The sequence below is a fragment of the Canis lupus genome, chromosome 8, assembly GCF_011100685.1.
Source record: "Canis lupus familiaris isolate Mischka breed German Shepherd chromosome 8, alternate assembly UU_Cfam_GSD_1.0, whole genome shotgun sequence".
Classification (NCBI taxonomy): Eukaryota; Metazoa; Chordata; class Mammalia; order Carnivora; family Canidae; genus Canis; species Canis lupus.
The window spans coordinates 5,482,257-5,503,021 of NC_049229.1; the positions used below are offsets into that span (position 1 = coordinate 5,482,257).

The 20,765-nt window shown below is 35.9% G+C and overlaps 1 long non-coding RNA gene across 1 annotated transcript; it reads left to right on the forward strand.

Annotated features, from left to right (window-relative positions):
* The first annotated feature begins 2,321 nt into the window (after positions 1 to 2,321).
* Positions 2,322 to 20,537, forward strand: LOC111097199. The gene is made up of 3 exons (XR_005362811.1): positions 2,322 to 2,380; positions 18,389 to 18,682; positions 20,286 to 20,537. It is a non-coding gene; the product is annotated as an uncharacterized LOC111097199 (long non-coding RNA).
* The last annotated feature ends 228 nt before the right edge of the window (positions 20,538 to 20,765 follow it).

Here is a 20,765-nt window from a genome sequence, read left to right on the forward strand (position 1 = left end):
TAAGTGGAAAAGAAAAAAGCCATAATTAGGAGAAAGTTAACAGGCTATGAAATAGCTAATTGGTGAATGAAGAAGTCAAAGGAGAAGTAAAAAAAAAAAAAAATACAAGTAGTCAAATGAAACTGAAAATACAATGGTCCAAAATCTTTGGGATGCAGCGAAAGCAGTTCAAAAAGGGAAATTTACACAGCAATATAGCCCTACCTCAAGAAATAAGAACAACCTCAAATAAATAATCTAAACTTGCACCTTAAGTAAATAGAAAAAGAATAAACAAAGTCCAGGGATAATAGAAGAAAGGAAATAATCAAAGAGCAGAAATAAACACAGACAGAAACCAAACCAAACCAAACCAAAAACAATAGAAAAGATCAATGAAACCAAGAGCTGGTTCTTTGAAAATGTAAGCAAAATTGATAACCTTCAGCCAGACTCATAGAGAAAAAAAGAGACAGGACACAAATCAGAAATGAAAGAGAAGTAACAAACAATCCCACAGATATACAAGGAATTAGAGTACTATGAAAAATGCCAAAACATTGGACAACCTAGAACAAAAGGAACATACAGTCTTTCAAAACATCAAAAAGAAATAGAAAATTTGATCAGGCCAATTACTGGTAACAAAATAGAATTTGTAATTAAAAAAACCTCACAACAAACAAAAATCTAAGACCAGATGGATTCAGAGGTAAATTCTACCAAAATTTAAAGAAGAGTTAATATATTTTTTTCAAACTATTCAAAAAAATAAAAGAGGAAGTAGAACTTCCAAATGAATTCTATGAGGCCAGCATTACCTTGATACCAAAACCACACAAAAAAGAAACTACAGGGGGCAGCCCTGGTGGTTGAGTGGTTTAGCGCCGCCTTTGGCCCAGGATGTGATCCTGGAGATCTTGGGATTGAGTCCCATGTTGGGCTCCTTGCATGGAGCCTGCTTCTCCCTCTGCCTGTGTCCCTGCCTCTCTCTCTGTCTCTCTTTCATGAATAAATAAATTAAAAAATCTTAAAAAAAAGAAACTACATACATAGATGCAAAACTCGAACAAAATTTTAGCAAAGCACATTCAGCAATACATTAAAAAGATCATTCATGAAAGTGGGGTTATTTTGGGGATTCAAGGATGGGTCAATATTTGCAAATCAATCAAGGTGATATATTAACAAAGTAAAGGATAAAATCATATAGTCATCTCAGTAGGTGCAGAAAAAAGCATTTGACAAAATTCAACAACCGTTCATAAGAACTCTCAAAAAACTGGAGTTAGACGGAACATACTTCAATATAATAAAGGTGAAAGGGCGAAAGATTTATACGATCTGAAGAGAAACCAGAGTATATGCTGAGTGAAGTAAGTCAGTCGGAGAAGGACAAACATTATATGTTCTCATTCATTTGGGGAATATAAATAATAGTGAAAGGGAATATAAGGGAAGGGAGAAGAAATGTGTGGGAAATATCAGAAAGGGAGACAGAACGTAAAGACTGCTAACTCTGGGAAACGAACTAGGGGTGGTAGAAGGGGAGGAGGGCGGGGGGTGGGAGTGAATGGGTGACGGGCACTGGGGGTTATTCTGTATGTTAGTAAATTGAACACCAATAAAAAATAAATTAAAAAATAAATAAAAAAAAATATATAATAAAGGTGATATACTGAAAAACTCACATCTACTATCATAACCAATGGTGAAAAACTAAGAGCTTTTCCCTCTAAGACCAAGAAGAAAACAAGGATTTTCACTCTTAGCACTTCTATTCAACATAGTACTAGAAATCCCAGCAACAGCAATCAAGAAATAAAAGGCATCCAAATTGATATATTTGCAGATAACATACTATCTATAGGAAACCTTAAAGACTCTACTAAGTTTATTTATTCTAAAAGTTTTTGGTGAAGTTCAGGATAGAAAATAGAAATGGTTGTGTTTCCATATGCTAATTACAAAGTATCAGGAAGTTGATTCAGAAAACAATTCCATTTTCAGTTGTACCCAGAATAAGGTAAGTATAAAATACCCATGAATAATCATAACCAAGGAGGTGAAAGACCTGTACTCTGAAAACTTTAAAATAATGGTGAAAGAAATTGAAGACAAAATAAGTGGAAATATATTCTATGCTCATGGATTGGGAGAATTAATATTGTTAAACTGTCCACATTACTGAAAGTATTCTGTAGATTGACTGTAATCCCTATCAAAACACCAATAGCATTTTTCACAGAACTGGAACAAATAATTCCAAAGTTTCTATGGAAACACACACACACAAAAGAAACCCTGATAGATAAAACACTGTTGAGAAAGAAGAACAAAGCTGGAGGTATTACAATCCCAGATTTCAAGATATACAAGAAAGTTACAGTAATCAAAACAGGTACTGTTATAAAAATAGACACATAGATCAATGGAACTGGATAGAGAGCTCAGAAAGAAACTCACACTTACATGGTCAATCTACAACATGTAGACAAGAATATACAATGGGGAAAAGACTTCCTGTTCAATAAATGGTGCTAGGAAAGTGTGACAGCTGTGTGCAAAAGAATGGAACTGGACTACTTTCTCACACTGTACATGAAAATAAATTCAAAGTGGTTTATAGACTTAAATTGAGACATGAAACCATAAAGTTTCTAGAAGAAAACATAGCCAGTAATTTGTTTGGCATAGGCTATAGCAATGTTTCTCTAGATGTATCTCCTCAGACAAGGGGAACAGAAGCAAAAATAAACTATTGGAACTACACCAAAATGAAAAGTTTTGTGTAGCAGAGAAACTATCAACAAAGCAAAAAGGCAACAAAAGACTGGGAGAAGTTATTCGCAAAAGATATATCCCATAAGGAGTTAATACCCGAAGTATGTAAAGAATTTATGCAACTTGATACCTAAATCAAATAATCCAATTAAAAACTGGGCAGAGGATAGACACTTTTCCGAAGAAGACACACAGATGGCCAACAAACATATGAAAAGATGCTCAACACCACTAATCATCAAGGAAATGCAAATCAAAACCATGAGGCATTATATAACACCAATCAGAATGTCTAGAGTCAAAAAGACAAGAAATAGCCAGTGTTACAAGGATGCAGAGAAAAAGGAACCTTTGTGTACTGTTGATGACATGTAAATCAGTATAGACACTGTGGAAAACAGTATGGAGCTCCTCCAAAAATTAAAAATATAAATACCATACAATTCAGTAATTTCCTACCGAGTATTTACCCAAAGAAAATGAAAGCATTAATTTGAACAGATAAAGGCACCCCTATGTTTATTACAGTGTTATTTACAATAACTCAGATATGAAAGCAACTGAAGTATCCATCAATAGATGAATAAAGAAGTGGAATACACACACACACACACACACATACACACGAATATCACAACTATAAAAAAGGTTAAGATCTTGCCCTTTGAACAGCAAAGGTATTATGCCAAGCAAAGTAAGTCAGAAAAAGACAAATACCGTATGATTTCACTTATATGTGGAATCTAAGAAGCAAACAAAACAGCAATAGACTTTTAGACAAAGAGAACAAACTGGCAGTTGCCAGAGGGGACAGAAGTAGGGAGATGGGCAAAATGGGTGAAGGAGAGTAGAAGATACAGGCTCTAGTTATGAAATGAGTAAATCATGGGGTAAAAGGTACAGCATAGGGAATATAGTCAATTGTAATAGCATTGTGTGGTGACTGATGGTAGCTTCAGTGTGGTGAGCATTAACAGTTGCCAAGTAACTATGCTATACACCTGAAACTAATGTAACAATTGTGTGTCAATTATACTTCAGTTTAAAAAATCATTAAAGGATCAGAGAAGGGACCAAGAAAGGAAAGGAACAGAGAAGTATAAAAAGACAACCAGAAAACCACAAAATGGCAATAAGTATACATCCATCAATAATTATTTTAAATGTAAATAGTATAAACACTCTAACTAAAAGATATAAGTTGAGAGTATGGATAAAAATCATACCTGTCTGTATGATTTCTACAAGAGACTCACTTCAGACCTAAAGACATGCAGAGTAAAAGTGAACGAATGGGAAAAATGTTAAAGTGGAAATGAAAAGAAAGCTGGAGCAGCAATACTCCTTTCAGAAAAAACAGACTTTACAACAAAGACAGTAACAAAAAGTAGGGCATTATATAATGATAAAGGGATCCATCCAGAAGGAGAATATAACATTTGTAGATATTTATGCACCCAAAATAGGAGCACCTACATATATAACATAAATATTAATTGATGTAAGGGGAGAAATTGACAATAATACAATAATAGCAGAGGATTATAATGCCCCACCTACATCAATGGATAGATCATCTGGATAGAAAACCAATAAGAAAATATTGGACCACACATTAGACCAGATTGACTTAATAGATACAGATGATTTCATCCAAAAACTGCAGAATACACATTCTTTTCAAGTACACATGCAACATTTTCCAGGATTTACCACAAGTTAGGCAACAACAGAGTTCATATATATGTAACATAAGTCAGTAAATTTAAGAAGATTGAAATCATATCAAGCATGTCTTTTCTGACCACAATGATATGAAACTAGAAATCAGTTAGAAGAATTGAATAAAACACAGGTATATGGAGACTAAACAATGTGCTACTAAACTACCAATGGTTCGAGAAATCAAAGAGGAAATAGAAAATACCTGAAACAAATGAAAAGGAAAACTCACTTTCAAAAATGTATGGAATGCAGCAAAAGCAGGTCTAGGAGGGAATTTCATAGTGATATTGGCTAACCTCAAGAAACAAGAAAAATTCCAGATAAACAATTGAACTTTATACTTTAAGGAACTAGAAAAAAAAATTAGTAAAAGAAGGAAATAATATGGATGCGAATGGAAATAAATAAAATAGAGACTAAAAGAACAATGGAAAAGATCAATGAAGCTAAAATCTTGTTCTTTGAAAAGATAAAATCAATAAACATCTAGTCGGATACATCAAGAAAAAAAAGAGGGCCCAAATAAAATAAATTAAAAAGAAATTGCAACTGACAATAAGGAATACAAAGCTTCTTAAGAGACTATAGTGCACAATTCTACATCAACAAATTGGAAAAGCTAGACAAAAATGAATAAATTCCTAGTAACACACAACCTTCCAGGACTGTCTCTCAATAGATGGATTACAAGTAATGGAATTGAATCTGTAATTAAATAACTCCCAAAAAACAATAGTACAGAATAAGACAGTTTCATAGGTGAATTCTACCAAACATTTAAAGAAGAGTTAGCATCTATCCCTTTAAAGTTATTCCAAAAGATTGAAGAGGAAGAAACACTTCCAAACTCGTTTTGCAAAGTCAGCATTATCCTGATGCCAAAACCAGACAAAAATATGACAGAGAAGAAAAATTATGGACCAATATGTTTGATGAACATATATACAAAATTCCTTAGCAAATATTAGTAAACTGAATTCAACAATACATTAGAGGTATCATATACCACAATCAAGTGGGATTTATTTGAGGGATGCAAGAATGGTTCAACAAATCAACAATAATTTGCAAATCATTCAACCTGATGCACCATGTGACAGAATAAAAATCATATGATCGTATCAATAGATGTAGAAAAAGCATATGACAGTATTCAGCATGTATTTATGATAAAAACATTCCATAAAGTAGGTATAGAAAAAAATGTACCTCAATATAAGAAAGGCCATTTATGACAAACTTACAGCTAACATCATATTCAACAATGAAAGGCTTAAAGCTTTTTCTCTCATAACAGGAATAAGACAAGGCTGTCCCTCCTTTCTACTTTTATTCAGCATAGTACTAGAAGTCCCATCCATAGCAGTTAGGAAAGAAAAAGAAATAAAAGGCCATTCAAACTGGAAAGAAAAAATAAAATTGTCATTATTTGCAGATGATATGATACTATATATAGAAAATTCTGAAGACTCTACCAAGAAATCTGTTAGAACTAATAAGTCAGTGAAGTTGCAGGATACAAAATATACAGAAATTACTCGTGTTTCTTTACAGTAATAAGTATATACCAGAGAAACTAAGAAAACATTCATTAAAAGAATGAAAAAGAATGGAATACCCAGGAATAAGTTCAAAGACCTATGCCCTATAAAACAATGATGAAAGAAGTTGAAGACAATACACATAAATGGAAGGATATTCTGTGCTCCCGGATTAGAAAAATTAATATTGTTGAAATGTCCATACTACTCAAACCAATCTAGAGATTTGATATAATCTCCATCAAGACACCAACAGCTTTTCTTTTCACAGAACTAGAACAAATAACTCTAAAATTTGCATGAAACCACAAAAGAATAGCCAAATCAATCTTAAGAAGAAAACTGAAGATATTATGATTCCTGATTCTAAACTATACTTATAAAGCTACTATAATCAAAACAGAATGGTACTGACACAAAAAGAATGAAATAGAATAGAGAGCCCAAAAGTAAACCCACACTTACATGGTCAATTATTCTATGGCAAAGAAGACAAGAATATATAATTGGGGAAAGACCTTCAATAAATGGTGCTGGGAAAACTGGACAGCTATATACTAAACAGCAACAAAAATCACAAACCAAAAAACAGGACCACTATCTTATGCCACATACAAAAAAAAAATTCAAAATGGATTAAATAATTGAGTTTAGGATGTGAAACCAAAAAACTCCTAGAAGAAAATATAGGCAGTAATCTCTTTGACATCCATCGTAGCATTATTATTTTTTTTTTTGACCAGTTCCCCAGACAAGGGCAACAGAAGCTTAAAATAAACAAATGGAATTTCATCAAACTAAAAAGCTTTTAGAATTTATAGCATACAGTTTTAACTCATTACAGATTACCTTCCAGTGGTGTTACACAACATTACATAGGGTAAGATTCTTACGTAGTGTATTTTTCCCCTTAAGCCTCTATGCTGTCATCATGTTTTATTTTATGTTATTCATATCACATTGCATTATATGTCTAGTCGATTATCTTTTAACGATATTTAAATAGAAGGAAATCTTATATATTTGCCCCTGTCCTATTATTTCCAGTCTCTTCATTATTTGTGTAGGTCCGTATCTCCCTCTGGTATCATTTTACTTCTGCTCAAAGACTTTTTTTTTTTTTTAAATTGAGGTAGTTGACATACAATGATACAGCGTTATATTAGTTTCAGGGCTTTAAGATTTTTTTTTGTACTCCAAGTCTGCTGGTGATAAATTGTCTCAGTTTTAATATTTCCGAAAAACGATTTCACTTTCAGTTTGAAAGATATTTGTGCTGAGTATAGGATTATCAATTATTATTTCTTAATTTTAGTTCTTTAGAGATATTGCTCTATTTTCTCTTTACTTGTATTGTTTTCAGTTAGAAATTTGCTGTTAGCTATTTCTAGATTTCTTTTCATATAATGTGTCTTTCCCCCCCTGCTGGATTTAAAGTTTGCTATTAAGTGCTGGTTTTGGCCTATTTGACTGTGATGTGTCTTGGTGTAGTTTGTGTTTCTTGTGCTTGAGAGTCATTGAGCTTCTTGGATTGGTGGGTTTACAGTTTCCCTTAAAATCAGGGAAAAAATCAGCTATGATTTTTTCTAATATTTCTCTGTCTCTATTTGGAAATTTTAATCACATGTATATTAGGGCCTTGAACTTCTCCCATAGTTTATTGTTCATTTTGAACTTGTTATCTGTATTTCATTGAATCATTTCTGTTGCTATGTGTTCTAGGTCATTAATCTTTCAATCTTCACTTTTTCAATATCTAATCTTCCATAATCCCAGTGTAATTTTTATCTCTAATAGTATAGTTTTCATCTATAGAAGTTTTGTTTATTTTTCATAGGTTTTATATTTCTATTTAACTTTTGAACATATGAAATAGTTATAATAACCATTTTAATGTCCTCTTAATTCTCACATACATATTACTTCTGTGTCCATTTCTTTTGACCGAGTAATCTCTTCATTATAATGATTGTTTTTTGTTTCTGTTTTGCTACTTTTAATTCTTTGCAAAAGTGCCCTGCATTGTTTCTTCTAATACTTTTGGGTGGTCCTTTGCCTAGCTCGGTAGCTAACTCCTATATATGTACCAACCAGAACTCTACTAAATAGCTAAGCATAGTAGTTTAGGTCAATTTTAAACTTCCTTGGTCTTCTACAGGGAAATCAGAAGACTTTTAAACTAGTCTCTGATAGGCAGTGATTATAGATGTTTTGGATGGTCAGGATAAAGGGCTCAAATGCCACTCCCCATCCCCAACATCACTTACATTCACTAATTTATATTGGGATGGGAGATCTCATGGGATAAAATAAATGACTCAGACCTTGACACCAATGAAATTCCAGGATGTACTCACATATCAAATAGACTATTTTAACTGTAATGGAGGCCTTTTCAGGAAAGGAAATAGGGCCCCTGAGAGAAATTTAATGATAAAAGAAGACTGAAATAGTGAGCCTACAAAGTAGGCCAAAGGGAGAAATGAAGTATTGATTTTAGTTTAGCTGGGTGGCTGATACTAGAACTCATCTCAACAGAACCACAGATAGGATAGGGTGGGGGCCAGGCAGAGAAAATGTGGGAGAATGTAGCTATGTGCATATACAAAATACAAAAACTGAATGGAGCTTGGACAACTATGCTGGGACACATTCTAAGAGAATATAAAAGAATTATAAGATTTCTCACCATACTGTCTTTGCCCATGTGAATGAGTGAAGAGCTACATTGCAATGGTATAGTAGTCAGCTTGGTCAAGTAGCACTTTTTAAAAAATTTAAATTCAATTTGCCAACATATAGTACCTCATTAGTTTCAGATGTAGTTTTCAATAATTCATCAGTCGTAATGCCCACTGCTCATCATATCATGTGCCCTCCTTAATGCCCATCACCAAATTATCCCTTCCCTCTCTCATGGTTTGTCTCCCTCTAATTTTTTTCCCATTCAGTTTCCCCTTCTTCCTTTACAGTTCTCTGCACTATTTCTTATATTCCACATATGAATGAAACCATATGATAATTGTCTTTCTCCAACTGACTTATTTCACTCAGCATAATACACTCTAGTTCCAACCATGTTGATGTAAATAGTAAATATTCATCCTTTCTGATGGCGGAGTAATATTTCATCGTATAGATATACCACATCTTCTTTACCTCTTCATCTGTTGATTAAATTCGACATCCAAAAAACAAATAATCCAGTCAAGTAGCACTCTTTAATGTCAATGGACCCAGAGACTAGACGTTCCAGCAAGGCTGGTAACAACGCTGGTGGTGTCATTGGCTTGCCAGCTCCAATCACTATTGTGGTGGCAATAGTGGGCAACAGCACTGGAGGGAGCAGTGGAGACAGCAGCAACGGTACTAAGGTGTAAGTCAATCAGGCATCTAAATGCAGCAGCAAGACCAGGTGGCTAGATGTGAGTGACGTATCTATGGCATTAGCAAAGCCTGAAATGAAGTCATGGTTTACTAGCTGTGATAGTGAAAGTTATTGACAGCTCCTATAAAATTTTATAGTTCTGATGAAAAGGCTCACTCCCACCCCGACCCCGACACCTCTACTCTCATCAGTCAAGCATAATGCAGAAAAAGGTTTTTCTTTCTCATTTCAAAAAAATAATATTGTGGACTTCCGATCTCCAGTTACAATAGTGGCAGGATAGAGTTAGGAGGGGAATTCAAGCCTTTAATACCTCCTGAGTAGACTGTGGTGTCTGGGCTGCATGATCCTTACTGGGATGCAGTTGTATTCAGTGATCATCAAAAATCATGGACACATATTGGCACTGTTTGAGATTCTCAGAAATGCTGGTGTGTAATGGAACTCTGTAAGAGATCCATACCTCTCTTCAACTTGTAGGGGCTTGGGGCATTGATATCTGAATGAAGACCTTAATGGTGATATATCTATATTCACCATCTAGGGAAAGCTCAGTACTTGAGCTATATAATTTAATGTATACAGTTGACCCTCAGGGTTAGGGACACTGACCTACCACAAAGTCAAAAATCTGTGTATAACTTTTGACTCCCCCCAAACTTAACCACTAATAGCCTACTATTGACCAACAGCCTGAGTGATGGGCAACCCTGGGTGGCTCAGCGGTTTAGTGCTGCCTTCAGCCCAGGGCCTGATCCTGGAGACCCGAGATTGAATCCTGCATTGGGCTCCCTGCATGGAGCCTGCTTCTTCCTCTGCCTGTGTCTCTGCCCACCACTCCCTCTGTGTGTCTCTCATGAATAAATACATTTTAAAAATCTTAAAAAAAAAAAAAGAAAAAGCCTGAGTGATAACATAAACAGTTGATTGACACATATTTATACATCATATGTATTGTACACTGTATTTTTATAATAAAGTAAGCTAGAGAAAATAAAATGCTAAGAAATTATAAAGAGAAAATACATATATAGTGCTTTACTATGTTTATCAATACTATAAGTTTACATCATCTGTTTATAAGAGGAATAATTTGTCAGTTCCTTCATCAATATTATATGACATAAAACACTGTAAATATTATATGTGTTACTAATGTTAGACATCAAAAAAATGAAAAGATAATGTGAAAGAAATTCTTAGTTACAAATATAATGATTCATGCATTAATAATGAAGTAGCAACATGATTGCTTTATGGTAGTCTAGTGTAATTGATATGATTGCTTCACAGTAGCCTAGGTTATACTAATGAGTGAATCATTATAAAATTTTATGCCATACAGTATTATAGTCATATTCATAATACAGTATTAAAAACATTGTTATACTTTTTAAGGCCCATTTACCTGTGATGATAGGCTGATATCTAGTTTCTTCAGTTACAAGGAAGGGATATACTATACGGTAACATAATTATTTGAAAACAAAGTTATAAGACATAAGAAAAACACATTATTAATTTTATATTAAATATTATACCTATGTAAGGGTAGGATACCCACTTCCATACAAATATTGCAGGTGTTGTATATAATGACTGTGTAGGCAATGATTATGATTACCTGAAACTGTCTCACAGTTCTTACTGTACAGTTATTAGATATTCACATGAAGGCACGCACACACAACAAATGTTTATTAACTGTACAGCATGATGATTATTTCCTATTCATTCAGTGGAAGTGGATCATCAGAAAAGTCTTCATCCTTGTCTTCACAGTGAATAGACCGAGGGCAAGGAGGAGATAGAGGAGGGCTTGGTCTTGGTGTCTCAGGGATCTTGCTGTCTCAGGGGACACAGGAGAGGCAAGAACTTTCAGTGTAACTACAGAAATACATCATCATTGTTGACTGTTTTGCTTTTTTATTTCTCCAAAAATGTTCCTGTATGGTATCAATCTTTTTTTCCACTGACTGCTTTAGTTTCAGTCCTTGTATCATAGAAGGATCCACATCATAAAAGAAGTCAAAAACAGTCTTGGATAATCAGAACCTCTCTGCCAGATGGCCTAAAATGTTTATTTGTTTTCTGTCACTGCTTCTTCTATGTCTTCATCCTCATCATCTGGCACTGGTTGAGAAGCACTCATCTCCATCCAGTTGTCAGTTAATTCCTCTGGTGTGATGTCTCTTAGTTCATCAATTTCTCCAACATCTGAAACTTTGAGGCCCTTCGCCTCCCACATTTTTACCATATCCACAACCTCTTTTGTGATTTCCATGACTAGCTCTGTTTTAAGTCCTGCAAAATCATATACAACATCTGGGCACAGTTTTCTCCAGCAAGAATTTTTTATTCCAGGCTTGATGGTCTTCACAGATTTTCCTATAATAATAATGGCATCTTCAATGATGTAATCCTTCCAGACTACCATGATGTTGCCTCTGTTGGGGTTCTCTTCCATAGCATTAACAATCCTTTCCATAGAACACCATGTGTTATAAGCCTTAAAGGTTCGTATGACCCCCTGATCTGGAGGCTGAATCAGAAACTCTCTGTTTAGGGGCAAGTAGACCCTTTTTAGCTTTTAGTGTTGAACTCTTGGGTTTCTGGGTGGCCAGGGACATTGTCCAAAATCAAAAGAACTTTACAAGATGGTCCCTTACTGGCAAGGTACTTAGATTTTAAGGACAAAGCATTGATGGAATCAATCCAAAGAAAGGGTTCTTGTTCTCTAGACCTCATTGTACAACCAAAAAACTGAACAACTGGTGTTTAACTGTTCCCTTCAAGGCTTGGGTAGCAGCTTTGTAGATAATGGTAGTTGTGACCATAAATCTGACTGCATTTTCACAGAGCAGTAGAGTTAGACTAGGCCTTCCTGCCTTAAATTCAGGTGTTTACCACTCTTCCTTACTAATAAATATCCTTTGTGGCAACTTTTTTTTCAAGATAAGTCTCTTTCATCTCTATTAAAAATCATTTCAGGCAGATGTCCTTTCTCCTCAATGATTTTCTTAATGGTGTCTAGGAACTTATCTGCTGCCTTTTTGTTGGCAGAAGATGCTTCTCCTGTTATCTTGACATGTATTAAGCCAAATCTCTTTCTAAAATCATCAAACCATTCTTTGCTGATATTAAATTCTCCAGTTTTAGATTCTTCACTTCCCTTTGGCTTTGTCATATGACTTCACTTTTTCTTAAATCTTGTGAATCGATAGGTATGTCTTTCTTATAACTATCTTGCTGCCATAAAAGCTGCATTTTCAATATTTTAAAAAGGTATTTTGTAAAAAAAAGTGCAATGTTTCTGTAGTTGCTGGCAGAGCTGCAATGATGACTTCACAAATTTCCTTTCTTTTTTTTTACAGTCCTTAGGATAGCTTCATTTGTCTTGAAATGGTGGGCAATCACAGTTGTAGACCTTAATTTATGGTACTTGTCAAGCTATTCAACTTTTCTGCAATGTCTTGACTTTCCTTTGCTTCTTGGGAGAACTTCCAACATTAGCAGTAGTATTCCCTAGATGAGGTCTCAGGGTGTTATCCAAAGTTTATGGCATTTCACTAAACAGAATGAAAAATAACAAGAACTACAAGAGAAGTTTTTACTGTGATAGGCAATTTATTGGCAATATGAACCAATGGGGGACATGATTGGTGTTACATGGCATTTTAAGCTGATATTCACAACACTTGAGCTCATCTGATTAGCAACAGAGGGTGGCTACAAATTATAGTAATACAGTATGTACTACAGTTTTATGCAACTATGATTTAATACTGCATACAAGTTTTACATTTCTTTCATCTTTTACATTTGTTTATATTTATTTACATGTCTTCCAACTACAAATGGCACCACATATGGTCTGTAAGATTTGATCAGTTTCAGCATTTTATTTATTTTTTAATTTTTTAAAAGATTTTATTTATTTATTCATGAAAGACAGAGAGACAGAGAGAGAGAGAGAGAGAGAGAAGCAGAGACACAGGCAGAAGGAGAAGCAGACTCCATGCAGAGAGCCTGATGTGGGTCTTGATCCCTGGTCTCCAGGATCACACCCCGGTCTGAAGGCGGCACTAAACCTCTGAGCCACCCAGGCTGCCCCAAGTTTCAGCATTTTATAATAATAGGTCTGTGCGTATCTATAGTAGTAAATGATAAAATAGACTAGTATCTGCATGCATTTATACATTTATGACATATCTTTATTAATTTTTTATATTTCTATGCTACATTATTTTGAGTTTTTTCAAATTGAAAATCTCACAAATATTTTCCAATATATTTATTAGAAAAAAAATCCATGTACAAGCAGACCTATGTAGTTCAAACCCATGTCATCAAGGGTTAACTGCAATTAGACAATTTAATAAATTAATCTTGATTGAGGCCTATTTTGAATGAGGCATTATGATAGATCCCATGAAGGACTAATTAGTTGATGTCTGGCCTCTGTCTGGAAAAAATGCATACAATTTCATAGAAGAGATCAGATGAGTACAAAATGTCCATTAGATAATATCAAGTACAGAAGGACATCAGTATATTTTTCCCAGATACTATGTGGCAGCATTTAGTTATGCCCTTAGAATTTGGTTTCAATGTGGCATGCAATGTGAGAAGCGGAAAGTGCTGAGAAAGAAGCAATTCCATGTATCTGTCTGATTCAAGGATACTTTTGGAAAGAGGTGGGATCTGAGCAAGAAACTGAATGGCAGATCATATCCTGCATAGCATTGATGAGGAAATAAGAGCAGATTAGGGAGAAGGAACCAGTAAGACATGAAGTGGGAAAGTCTAGGCATTTCGAAGGTTGGATGGGTTACATGGAGTATGTAGGGGAGTTGCTGAAAGCAAGCTAGGAAGGAGGGTTGAGATACTTAGTGAAGATTTCATTGACAATTAAAAGCAATAAAGAGAGCAGCCCAGGTGGCTCAGTGGTTTAGCTCCGTCTTTAGCCCAGGGCCTGATCCTGGAGACCCGGGATCGAGTCCCATGTTGGGCTCCCTGCATGGAGCCTGCTTCTCGCTCTACCTGTGTCTCTGCCTCTGTCTCTCTCTGTGTGACTCTCATGAATAGATAGATAAAATCTTAATAAACAAATAAATAAAAGCAATAAAGAAAGAGCCAGTGAGTGTTTTTGAACAGAGAAATAATAGGATTATCAGTCTCTGCATTTTCCCCTAGTTCCACAAGGCTGGACCTACTTAACTTCCTCCCTCAAAACAGCACTGCCAAACTCACATACTAGACTAAGGAAAAAGCATAAAATATTTCAACAAACTCAGCTTCTTCACCCCTAAATCTGGTGGAGCTTAGTATTGGCTACCTCTCCATGACCTCTGGAGTTAGCTGTCATTTTCATTTTCATTTCTAATGCATCAGATTGAAAACATGATTGTTCCTTTTGGAAATTCTTGTGCTGTCTCTGCCTGAATTCTGGCTGGGCCTGCTATTCCCTTGGAATACTATGGACATTGTGATTTAGCTAATAACGGTAGCATTCTGTCTTGCTTTGGTGACCGGCCTCGTACCAGTTTTTATTTTCCTTCCCCTTTTTTTCCATTTTATTTGGTAAATGATCATTCATCTTTGGGTCAGTTTCATAAAATGTAAAAATGATTAAAAAACATTAATTTGGCAGAAGTTGAGGGAGGGTTTGATGTGAACAGTTGGAGAGTACTAGAGTGAATTATGCTAAGTGAAATAAGTCAGAGAAAGACAAATACCATATGATTTCACTCTTATGTGGAGTTTAAGAAACAAAACTGATGAATACAGGGGAAGGGAAGGAAAAAATAAGATAAACAATTGAGAAGGCAGTACGGAAAACCAAGACAATAAGGGTCTGAAGTGCAGCAGCATTCAAGGGAAGAAAGGATGGAAAGGAATAGCCAGTGATGAGAGTGGCACATAAAAAGCACTTACTACTCCTGAATTAATTGAAAGACATAAGAGGTTTGTGGACAGAGGGTAATTTAGGACTAGGTACAGAGGATGGTGGGGAGAAATCACAAGTGACTTGAAGTTTCACACGTGGGTGACTAAGAGGAGTGATGCAAGCAATCAGGTCACAGCTACATTCAATCAACAATACCTCGAGCTCAGGAAAAATACATTTGAGAGCCATGTAATGGGGCTTGGATTGAACTACTCTCTGCTCAAAGTGAGAAACTAGAGAGTTTGAAATGGGACATGTTAAGGTTAAAGATGAAATTACAAAAAAACAAAACAAAATAAAATACCTGAAAGAATGTGGGTGTGTTTGAGGAAGAGAGGAAACATAGATGTTGACCTGGGAATCTCAGATCCTGATATGATAGTTAAAGCCATTGTGATACAAGAGGAACTGTATTGAAAGAAAATAAAGTGCCTGAAGACAAAGTCTTTATTTTTTTTCTTTTTTTTTTTAAGTTTTTATTTATTTTTTTAATAAATTTATTTTTATTGGTGTTCAATTTGTCAACATATAAAATAACACCCAGTGCTCATCCTGTCAAGTGCCCACCTCAGTGCCCGCCACCCAGTCACCCCCACCCCCCGCCTACCTCCCCTTCCACCACCCCTAGTTCGTTTCCCAGAGTAAGGAGTCTTTCATGTTCAAGACAAAGTCTTTAAAAAAAAGTACACAAGTATGTTTTTAGTCATGCAAGAAAGAGCTAGAATAGTAGTTCAGATCATTGTCAATGGCAAGGATAGTGAGGTGAAAACAGGAGAAAGGGGATCTAAGCAAAAGCCATGTGTTTGCTAAGCAGATGAAGTGTCCTTGTAAGTTCCTTTTGTGTCTCTTCCCTCCTCCATCAGAATAATGTTTAGTTCTTCTTGCATAGAAATGTAACCATCACTGGCTGGCTTCTCAAGTCCCCACATATTCTGTGATTATGTTAGATAATACAAAATTTCCATTTTAATAGACCCAAAACGGTTGAACGTTTGACAATCTGACTTCTTTAATGGTTCAACCTAATATGTCAGTGGGTTTTCCATGGAGATATGCACAGCAGACTCTTCAAGCAAGTGAATATTTTTGGTTCTCAAACCCCAACTGGTTCTTCTACCCTGACAACTGGGCTGTACTACCCATGAATTCTAAGAATTCCATTTCCTTCAGAAGTGAAAGTACTACCTTAGCTCAAGTAGATTTCTATCTATTTTTTTTTCACTGCTCCTTTAAGTCATGATGACAGGTTTCTTGTTTTTGAGCCATTATGTGGTCAGGGTACTAGTGATGTAAAAACGGTGGGATTTGTGAAGGATAAGTCTAATGGATAGCCAGCATATTTGAGAACTAAACAAGGATCACCTGGGCTGGGCCATCACTAGGCCAGTGGTTGTTTGAAAGTAAAGGGAAATCCTCTCCAGAAATAATAGAAAGGACACCAGTTTGATACCTGGTACACGTGATGGTTGTATGATCTGCTGTGTTGAGCAAGTTCCCAGATAGCTTCCGGATGCTCAAATAGTGTCTGTTAGGAAGATGCAATGCTTCCTGAGATCATGTTGTCATACTTGTGAAATTGGCATTGACCAAGGATGCCTATTTTCCTAAATACGCCCCTGCCACCCTTCCCTTCTCTCTGGTAAGAGAGGAGGAAGAATTTCTTTCTGGATTGACAGAAAAGGTCCAAAGTCCGTTCCTCTATGCTTTTGTCTAAGATATTTAGTAAGTACCTGGATCCTTTCTCTTTTGCTTCTCCATAATACCTCACTATTCTTTAGGTTCTTTTGTAACACACTGTGTTGGGCTTTTATAACCAAAATTAATTAACCAAAAAATGGAATTTCTTCTCTTTGGAGGCAAGGGATGCTTAATTTTAAACTTCTGCAACACAGGAAAGTAAGAAAAGTTTAATTTCTGTATCAAAACAGCCTTGTATATTCATATCCTTCCATGATTGATTATCATAAAAATGGTTAATGGCAGTGAGCTGTCTTTCTACTCCATGGAAGAAGGTGCATTTTGAGGGGTTCTCTTGCCTACATGAAGACCTCATAGCTAGAAAAGTTTTCTGTAGAAGTTTACTAAATTGAACAAGGAACACAATGAAAGTGAAATCTTCCTTGAGGTAAGCTGTGTTTATCATGTAAAGTCTGGAAAGATTCTGATCAGCTTATTGAAAGGCTTTGTCATTCTGCTTGCTTCTTTTGCCTGGCCACTAGATGATGTGTTCTGGAATAAATGGAAATTTTCAAAATTACAGTACTTAAAAAAATTGCTGGATATTTTTATAGCAAAAATGACAAAACACAAGGCCATCGTGGATTGATTCTCTGAGGAAATGTATGGGCTTGGGACTTTGGGCTTTAAAGACTAAGAGGCAAATTGATTCTATCCATTGCCCTAAATTTAAACACACCTACCATGATGTATTTCCTTAGAGGAGAGAAAGCAGGACATTTTATTTCCAGCCAATTATGGGAAAGAAAAGGCAGGGTTCCCATGAAGGGAGGCAATGTATGCTCTGTGCATTATGAAGAATGAAGATTTAAGCCTTTTAGCTACTCTGCTGATTGTCTTGGGGCAAAGAAGAGTAGAGCCGAAGTCTTGTTGGAAGGAAAGGTGGTCCCTATCTCTAGCCATTCCCCCTCTGACTTTCTAGATCCTTTAAAACACATACATAATGTGCCTCCAGGACATTTGTGTGGTTCTCTTAGCCATACATTGGGTTTTAGCTCCTTGTGTAGGAAGTCATATATACAGTGTTCATTATTACTAGCAAAAAAAAAAAAAGAAGATTCAAATCCACACAAAGCATCCTGTGGGTAACTGACTGACTTCAGAGCAGCTGGTCACCAGGCTCAGACACTAAGGTGGCACTGTATTTTCCTCTCCACCTTGCTGTTACTGTCAGTGTGGCCCCATCCAGAGGCCTTTCCAAATATTTTCTGTGCAAATGAAAGTTAGTCTTTTATCCTCTGTGTTTTTGGTTTCTTTTTGATCCTTAACTATTTTGTCTTCTAGGAGGAAGAGAGGGAAAGAAGGAGCTGGAGATGTCAAAGTTTTAGTTAGGGAAGACAGAAGTGAGGAAGAGATTTTACATATCTGGAACTGAAAAAGTCTCCACCGAGCCTAGTAGTTATCGAAACACTGATCAAGTTTTGTTGTTGAAACAGGTTACAGAAATCTGATCAACTGTACTAAGATCATGAAGGGGACAGATTTTGGAAATAGGTTTTTTTTTTTTTTTTTTTGGAAAGAGGAAGATCTACAATCAAAGAACTCTCCATCTCTCAAGCAAAGCATCGTTTCTGTTTTGTAAGTTTTTATTTATTTATTCATGAGAGACACACAGAGAGAGGCAGAGGCATAGATAGAGGGAAAAGCAGGCTCCCTGCAGGAAACCTGATGTGGAACTCCATTCCAAAACCCCTGGGACCACAACCTAAGCCAAAGGAAGATGCTCAACCACCGAGCCACCCAGATACCCCAAAGCATTGTTTCTTTTAAAGGAAGAATGTACCTTTTTCTCCCTAACATTTCCATACTCTCATAGGTGCCTGAACTCCTAACATCCCACTATTTTCCTGGAGTATACAAATGGACCTTTCCAAAGATCAACTAATCTGAAGAAATTGGCAAATTGTAGAATCTTTTACTGTAAAAGGTAGCTTCTGCCAAATTAAATGAAGCTGCATGATGAGGGGATGACCCCATATGAAGGGAGATATATTAGATCCATTCAGCTTGTGCCAGACCATCAAGCAATAGCTATCTGGTAACATCTTCAGATGATGCTCTACTTTGGCATCTAGAACCTATGTCTGTCTAGAACCTTGGGTTGTGCCTTTGCCTCTTTATGGAATTTAGCAACTATTTTTTCAGAGCTAAATGTTAATCTGAAAATTCAGGGTGCCATAAACTTTAATTAAATTTTATATTTAGAAGGCCCATATATTCCTAAGAATTGCCGGCTTCTCTCTTAAAATTTTCTCTTTCAAACAGAATGGTTGTGTGTGTGGTAGGAGGCACACACATGTATATGCAGGTGTTGAGATTTAGAGATGGAAGATGGGAGGGGAGTTCCTTTCTGTTTCCAACATGTTGATCATGACTGTTATTCATCTCTGAATAATGGTGTGGTTCATGAGCAAGATTTTTTTTTTTTTTTTTTGGTATGAGCAAGATTTTGAGAGGAAAAAAAAGTTCTAGAAGGTACTATAGAAACTTTCTAATCCATATAAAACTGAGCAAACCAAAGAAACCAAAGTAGGAGCCTCACCTAGTGTCTTGCCTCTTGATCACAGCAGAGTCACTATGGGAACGGCAGTCTGTTTTCTCCCAGGACAATGATTTAAAAACAATAATAGACTAGATAAAGATAAAGAAAATGAGGACTGGCTCCACTACCTTGAATAAAATGATCCCAGGGAAAACACCTCGTTTCTCTGAGCTTGCATCTCCATCTGTAACAAAAGCATACTGAAAATCTTAGCAAGCTCTTGGCACTGTAGTGATGATCAAATGACATGATGTCAGGGAAAGCTTTTGGAAGAATTTTAAGTGCTGTATGGATACTAAAATCCCTTGTCTCATTTAAATCTTTTTGTAGTTTGTATTTGGGGGATAGGGTACCCATTATGTTTGAGCTTTTGATTTTTTTTTGTTTGTTTGAGCTTTTGAAACAGAATCCTTGGCAACATGTATAAGAAGTAGAAGTTTGAATATTTGTTTCAATTAATATTCCAGGATGGGTGTGTGTGTGTGTGTGTGTGTGTGTGTGTGTGTTGCATGTGTAGGGGTGAAAATCTCAATTTTGCCTTGCCATAATCTAAAGGTGGGCATTTACAGTGGAATGTGTCATTGAAAAATTTACTTAAAACTACAGGGTAAGAGAAATACAGGTCTCCATTCTTTCTAGCTGGATTGGCTCAGTGTTCTCTGGCCAGTGGGTTTCCTTGAAGCTGTGTCTCTTAATGGCCATCACCGCAGCAGAAGCCAGCTGTGAGAGCAGACACCAGCTCGTTCCAGATGTGGAATGCTACACAGAAGCACCAGAGGGCAAGTTTTAAGAGCTGAGGATAGGGATGCAGTAAAGAGATTTTAAAATCTTTAGTCTATTCGGTCTCATCTGAAGCATTCTAAAACGCAGGGTTCTCTACTTTGCACAAAGAATCAAACTCCTGGCACAGAGTCTAATTCCCACCTCTAAGTCAATATGGAGGTACCCAATACAAGCAAATGCTCAACTGGAGTTCATAATGACTACAAAGGCAAAGAAAAAAAAAAAAAAGGAGAGAAGGGCATATTTCAAGCAAACAGCTTTCATACATTTTGCAGCAATGATCTCATAGGAAAATCTTGGGATATATGGTATTTGTTTACACTTAAACAAGCAGCA